We start from the raw sequence: 6,887 nt of genomic DNA, 5'->3' as shown, positions 1-6,887 counted from the left end.
GCAACAGAAACGTACAGTTTCACAGTTCTGAGGCTAGAAGTCCAAAATCAAAGTGTTGGCAGGGTCAGACACCCTCTGAAGCCTCTCAAGGAGGATCCTTCCTTGCCTCTTCCAGATTCCGGTAGCCCCAAGTGTTCCCTGGCTTGTGGCTACACCTCACTGTGTCTGCCTTTGTTAGCACATGGCATTCTCCCTGTGTGTCTTCACACTGTCTTATGAAAGGCACACGTTTGTATCCACGTTCCTTCTTCCTATATCAGTACCAGTTCTATTGGATCGGGGCCCACCCTACTCCAAAAGGACTCCATCCGAACCAGTTACGTCTGTGACAACCCTGTTTCCAAATAAGGTCACGTTCTGAGGTCTTGCGGGCTGGGACTTTGGCATATCTTTTTCAGGTAGGGGGAGCAATTCGAATCATGACATCACACATGGGGGTTTGGCAACCTTGAGCTTGACTTGAGACAGTATAAATGTCCCAAGGGGCCTGACGTAGTTGGTCTCTTAAGCTAGCTGATGATGTACCTCAACAGATTTGGTGAACTGATTGGGCAGCTTGTCAGAAAACAATTTTCATGAGGACCCAAGGATGGGAATGTATCCTAACAGAGGAAATCACCAGGCATGGTGACCTATTTAGTACAGTTTTTTTCCCCCTTAGTGGTATATAAAATAATACAGCGTTTATTTTATTTTTTTTTAACTTTTTTTAATGTTTACTTATTTTTGAGACAGAGAGAGACAGAGCACAAGTGGGGGAGGGGCAGAGAGAGAGAGACACAGAATCCGAAACAGGCTTCAGTCTCTGAGCTGTCAGCACAGAGCCCGATGCGGGGCTCAAACCCATGAACTGTGAGATCATGACCTGAGCCGAAGTCAGACGCTCAACTGACTGAGCCACCCAGGCGCCCCAAAATAATACAGCATTTAGAATACATGGTGATCTAGCTTCAGTGAGATCCCATAATATAAACTTGCTTTTCCTTTTTCTGTCTCAAAATAGTTTATCCCAGTGACTTTAGATCAATTTCCTTGGGAAATGGCTCTTCAACTGACTTTCAATTTATTGTATACAAATGATAGCTTTTGTCAATTGCCTTGATGAAGAAAAGATCCAACATTTCCACTATCTACCAATCTAGAGACTGTACTTTTTTTTCTTTAAACGCATGAATTCGTGCCTTTTTTTTTTTTTTTGAGCGTGTATTATATATTAGCTATGGGTATAAACGTGGATATATATTTACGGTTAAAAGTACAGATTGGGTCTTTGTTCTTAAGCTTTTTTTTCCTAGGGCAGTGTTGTCCAATGTAAATACATAATTTTATTTTTGGAGTAGTCACATTACAAACACTACAAGGAAACAGGTGAAACTAATCCTAAGAGTATGTTGTATTTAACTCAACATATGCAAAATATTTTATTAGTGAGGCATTTTCTATCCCTCTGTATGCCAAGTCTTCAAAATCCAGGGTGTATTTTTACCTATAGCACATCTCAGTTAGGACTTGCCCACATTCAAGTGCTCAATAGCCACTGTGGCTGGTGGCTACCGTGTTGGTCAGCACAAATGCAGGGAGTGGAGACAGATAATAAAGAAGTAAACAGATAAGATCGTTTTAGATGAAGAATATAAAATAGGATCATGGGATCAAGAGTGACTGGATGGGGTTCTTTTAATAAAGTCTGTCTTGGGGCGCCTGGGTGGCGCAGTCGGTTAAGCGTCCAACTTCAGCCAGGTCACGATCTCGCGGTCCGTGAGTTCGAGCCCCGCATCGGGCTCTGGGCTGACGGCTCAGAGCCTGGAGCCTGTTTCCGATTCTGTGTCTCCCTCTCTCTCTGCCCCTCCCCCGTTCATGCTCTGTCTCTCTCTGTCCCAAAAATAAATAAACGTTGAAAAAAAAAAAAATAAATAATAAAGTCTGTCTCGGAAAAGGTCATGTTGAAATGTGACCAAATGGATGAGAAGGACTTTGCTATGCTAAGTTGAGATGCAAGAAGGCAGGAATAGTGAGAACAAAGTCTCTGCAGTAGGAAAGAATATGGAATAGCCCAGGAACAGAGTCCGCGTCTGTGTGGCTGGAACAGAGTGAGTATGTGTGTGTTTGTGCAGTGGGGGGGTGGGGGGTGAGGGCGGAGAAGGTAAGAGGGGCAGAATGGTAAGGGACCAGGAAGGAGAGGTAAGCCGGCACCTTGTGGGCATTGTAGGGACTTTGGAAACGGTGTTGATTTAAATGCCTCATTTCTATGTGAAATCACACTTGCTGCTGGGAACTACTGCATTCATTCTTTAAGTATTCACAGCCATGTGTTTCATAATGAACTCTGGAGTTTTGCTGGGGATTGGTGTCTAGATTTTCCATGTGAAGTTTTCAAAAGCCATCCCTTTTCCCTTGTTGAATGTTAAGACATTGTCCTTAGTATCTCCTATTTTCCACCCATCTCTTGAATGATGCTGAGTCCATACCTGTAAGTTTCTCCAATACACAAGGATATAATCCAGATACGTCTGGAGACGTAAACACATTTTCCTTGATAAATTCTTTTTTTGAGAGAGAGAGAGAGAGAGAGAGAGAGAGAGAGAGAAAGGAGAGGAGAGGCGTAGAGGGAGAGAGGGAGAATTCCAAGCAGGCTGCACAATCAGCACAGAGCCTGATGCAGGGCTCGATCCCATGACCCTGGGATCATGACCTGAGCTGAGATTGGGAGTTGGATGCTCAACTGACTGAGCCACCCAGGGGCCCCAAAGAAATTCTTTTTTTTTTTTTTTTACCAGATTGTCACACATCTTCCCTTCCATGTATCTTTTTATAGTATTCATACTCTTCAGTTCAAAGATACCACTTGATGGAAAAAGCAGAAGTACAATAGCAACTGAAGTAATTCTGCTTTCTACTGGTTGTTAAAATTGTACCATTTTCCCTACCTTCTTTTTTTGCTCTGTATATAACGATCTTCGCTGGATTTTTTTTTTTTTTTTGCATGACTTTCAGCTCAGACAGTGCATTGCTTTCTAAATATCAGTGTTTTCATTACTTCTTTCTCTTTGCATTTACCACAGTGGATGGTGGTACTCCTTCTTCCCATACCCCCCAAACACCAGGGCATTTTGAGTCTTTGATCTTCCCGATGTCCAATATGTGGCCAATCCTAACGTTAGTTAGGACCCTCCGTTGAAAGTTATAGGAACGCAGCTCAACTGATTTAAGCCGAAAGAAAATGGACTAGTTCGGATGATTGGGAAGTTCACTGATTTTACGCACAGTAGGATCTAAAGTCTCAAAGATGTTAACAGGACTCCGGGTTGTTTTGTTTTGTTTTGTTTTTCTTCGCTTTGTTTTTTCTATTTGCTTTTATTCCCAAGGAGGCTTTTTGGTGGTCCGCCCCAGCAGGGGGGGGGGGGGGGAGTCTCATTTCTGAAAGCACCACGGGAGGAAATGATGTTCTCATTGGCCAAGTTTGGGGTTCACGTCCCACTCAAGCCATCTGGGCTGCAAATGGTAAAGGTGGCTCCTCGAGGCAAGATCAATCTGGGCTGTGATATGAGAAGAGAGAATGGGGCATGACCTAAGTGCAAAATAACAAAGGAACCCTACATCTCCTCCCTCCACGGTGTTGCTGGTATTTGTTCACTTCTCCCCATGTTCTTCACCTCTGTTTAACTGAGTTACATTAGATCGTTGCCTGGTTTGTTGATAAAAAGGCTCTTCGCTAGCCTTCCAGCTTCTGCTTCTCCCGCCTAGCCGTATCACACACATTTCCACGGGGGCACAATTTGCATGAAAATCTACACGAACACGCTGCCACACCACAGACCCGACCCTTCCCAACTCCCCCCCGCCCACGTGACACCCACCGGGGTGATGTTTTCAAAGCGCCAGAATCTATAGATAGAGGCCACCCTACCGGGAAGAAAGTCGGAGAGCTCCCCACTTAGAAGGGGCAGAGAGATGCCATATTTCACAGGTGGGGACTGGGATCTGAAAGAACGCCAAGAAACAATGTCTGCATTGCGTTGGGTTAACTGATGTAAGGAGGACAGAGCAACATGAGAAACACCGGCTAACCACAAAGAACTTGCAGTACTGGTAAAGGGAGAGAAGCTCACCAGTATCTGTGATATTTGCTAGAACGTAGGAAGGGCCACACGAGGTGTCCTGTTCATGTCTCATAGATGACTTATAACTGGAACGATGAAGGAGGGCATCATGATGGAGATGACAATTGAGCTGCCCTTGAAAGATAGGGGTTTACTGGCTAAGAGGAGGGGAGAGGGGAGGCACGCCCACTGGAGTGGATGGCTCGAGCCAAGACATGGCGAGTCGATAGGAGGTCAGAGAATGGTGAATTGCCCCCATCGGCGGTCTCCTGGGTAGCTGGAGACAGACTTTGAGACCATGTTTAGGCTAGACTGCGGAGGGTGTTGAGTGTGTTGGATTTGGGGGATTATGGAAATGTGTCGTGAGCTAAAAAAGAAGTTCAGCCCCAAAGACAAGCAGACATTTGTCTGGTGATCTGTAGGGCCATTTGACCTTTATATGCTTTTAGGAGAGCGGCCCCAGCTCTTGAGATCTGGCATGGGGAGCCCACTTCCCCACTGCTGTGTGGCTGGCGTACCCCCGTCGTCTACGTGAGGGAGCCTGCCTGTACCTTGGCAGCCTGGACTCATGCCTCCAGAACAGATGTTAGTACGTGGGCCCCAGAGCCATTCTGATATATTGAATCCTTCTTCCTGACCCCATCTTTGCCCGCCAGAGATGCTGTGTTTATCTGGGGTTTTCTGGTGAAACTGAGGCATCCCCAGGGACTAAAGCAAGGTCCTGGGGCAAGCAGGACAGAGAACAGCAGAGAGAGACAGCATGGGCCCTATTTGCATGCTCAGTGTGTGGTATAATTTCCCAGCTGGCCTGAAAGGTCAGCCAGGGGATCTTGGTTGTGAAAATAGAAAGGAGCATACGTTGCTGACTATTTCTTTCTTAATCTGTTCTCTCTCCCTGCTACCCTCTAACTGGAAGCTGGGTTATGCCTCTCCCCAGGAGCGTCCCTGCCTTGTCAACTGACTGCCTCCCTTTCTTCCTCTCTCAAAAAGAAGGACGGGTTTCTTGGCTGTATTTCTGGTAGCTTCCGAAAGGCTTTCAATTCTCTGCTGGCAGAGGCTGGCTTCACTGTGACTCGTTCCATGGGACATGTTCTGCGCGACAGGACTTTGCCCCAAGGTGTCTCGGGAAGGCAGTCCCTGCTGTCCCCTCAGGGGTTGTTGAAATGGGACAGCAAGGCACAGCAGAGTTAAAATGCGTCTGTGGGGGGCGGACCGCACGGCCAATGTGGGCGGCTGCTCATTCGCCATGATCCCAGGCCATTTGGGCAAGGTCACGGATGTCTCCTCTCTGACCGGACTCGCGGGGAAAGTGCTGGGCGGTGAACAGATGCCCGGATGTCCTGTGGGGAGGATTCATTTCTGTAAGACTTTCTAAGCCCTGGGCTGCATTTCAAGAGCCTCCTCCTGCTCATCCTCCTTATGTCTGTTGATGGGGTAGGATTAGGGGTAGACCTAAGAAAGCAAATGCGGATGGCCTCTACCCCAGCCCGCCAGAATAGGTACAGGGGGCGCCTGGGTGGCGCAGTCCGTTAGGCCTCCCACTCTTGATCTCGGCTCCGATCGCGATCTCACAGTTCTTGAGTTCGAGCCCCCCATCGGGCTCTGTGTTGAGGGTGCCAGCCTGCTTGGGATTCTGTCTCTCCTTCTCTTTCTGCCCCTCCCCTGCTTGTGCGTGCACACTCTCTCTCTCAAAATAAATAAACTAAAGGAGGAGGAGGAGGAGGAGGAGAGGTATCAATCTGTGGGCTGGAAATACTTCTGGGCTTTGGTTGCAATGTATTAGAGAAAGCCCCCTGGCCTGTGTGAAGGAAGCGCACCACCGATGTTTGCAAGAGGGAAACCCACGCTGCAGGTGAAGAGGGCATCTTAGAGTCAGACAAAAAAAATCCCCAGTTCACCCACCTGCCCGTGAGACTGGGCAAGCCACGTTCAGAGCGTCGGTCTCCATATTTGTCAGATAGGATACTGGCGGTGCCCACCTGACAATGACGTCGGGGGGAATAAACAAGGTAATGCACGTAAAGGGGTTAGCGCAGCACTTGGCGCTCGGTGAGCACTCAGTGAGTGGTAGGTACGGTTAACATCGAGGCAGTGGTTTTGCCTTTATTGTTTGGCGCTGATGAAGCAAAGAGAGGGGAATGGTCCCGAAGGCAGGTCTCTGCATGTCCCCAACTGCTGTTGTTCCCACAGTCCAGGCAGCTGTTACAAAATAGCATTAACACGGGAGCTAATTTAACACAGTATTAATTTTAAGACGCAGCTGGGTCATCCCCAGGCTCCAGTGCCTTCCCGCTCATGTCTGGCACCCTGCCCTGGAGAGGCAATCCTCTCTGTGACTTCCAGATCGACCTCAGGAGGGTGTTTGTGGCTCGGTGATCAAAGGGTTGTTAATTTTATACGCATACCGCATTAACACGCATTTTAAATGGTCTCATTAGTTTTTCTGCTGATATCCAGCTTTGAAATTATTGCTTTGACTGCAGAGCCCCCGTGGACGTGAGCTCCCATTATTTTTAGGGACAACACCCCCGCCCACACCCACACCCATAAATCTAGGACAGATGCCTTTTGGGTTTTTCTCTGTGGTTCAAATGGTCTATCATATTGGAGAGGTGGTAAGTCAGAAACCGCTGCTTGGATGTTTGATTGGGGTAAATGGAGGTAGGTCAAACCAATTGCACAAATACAGGAAGGGAGCAGGGTGTATGGGTGAAAAAAATCAGGTGCTACAGTGGACCACAAGCTTGAGAGCAATCAGTTGCAACTCAGTTGCAACTCACACTGATG

The sequence above is a fragment of the Prionailurus viverrinus genome, chromosome D1 (assembly GCF_022837055.1).
Source record: "Prionailurus viverrinus isolate Anna chromosome D1, UM_Priviv_1.0, whole genome shotgun sequence".
NCBI lineage: Eukaryota > Metazoa > Chordata > Mammalia > Carnivora > Felidae > Prionailurus > Prionailurus viverrinus.
This window is presented reverse-complemented; position numbering follows the sequence as displayed.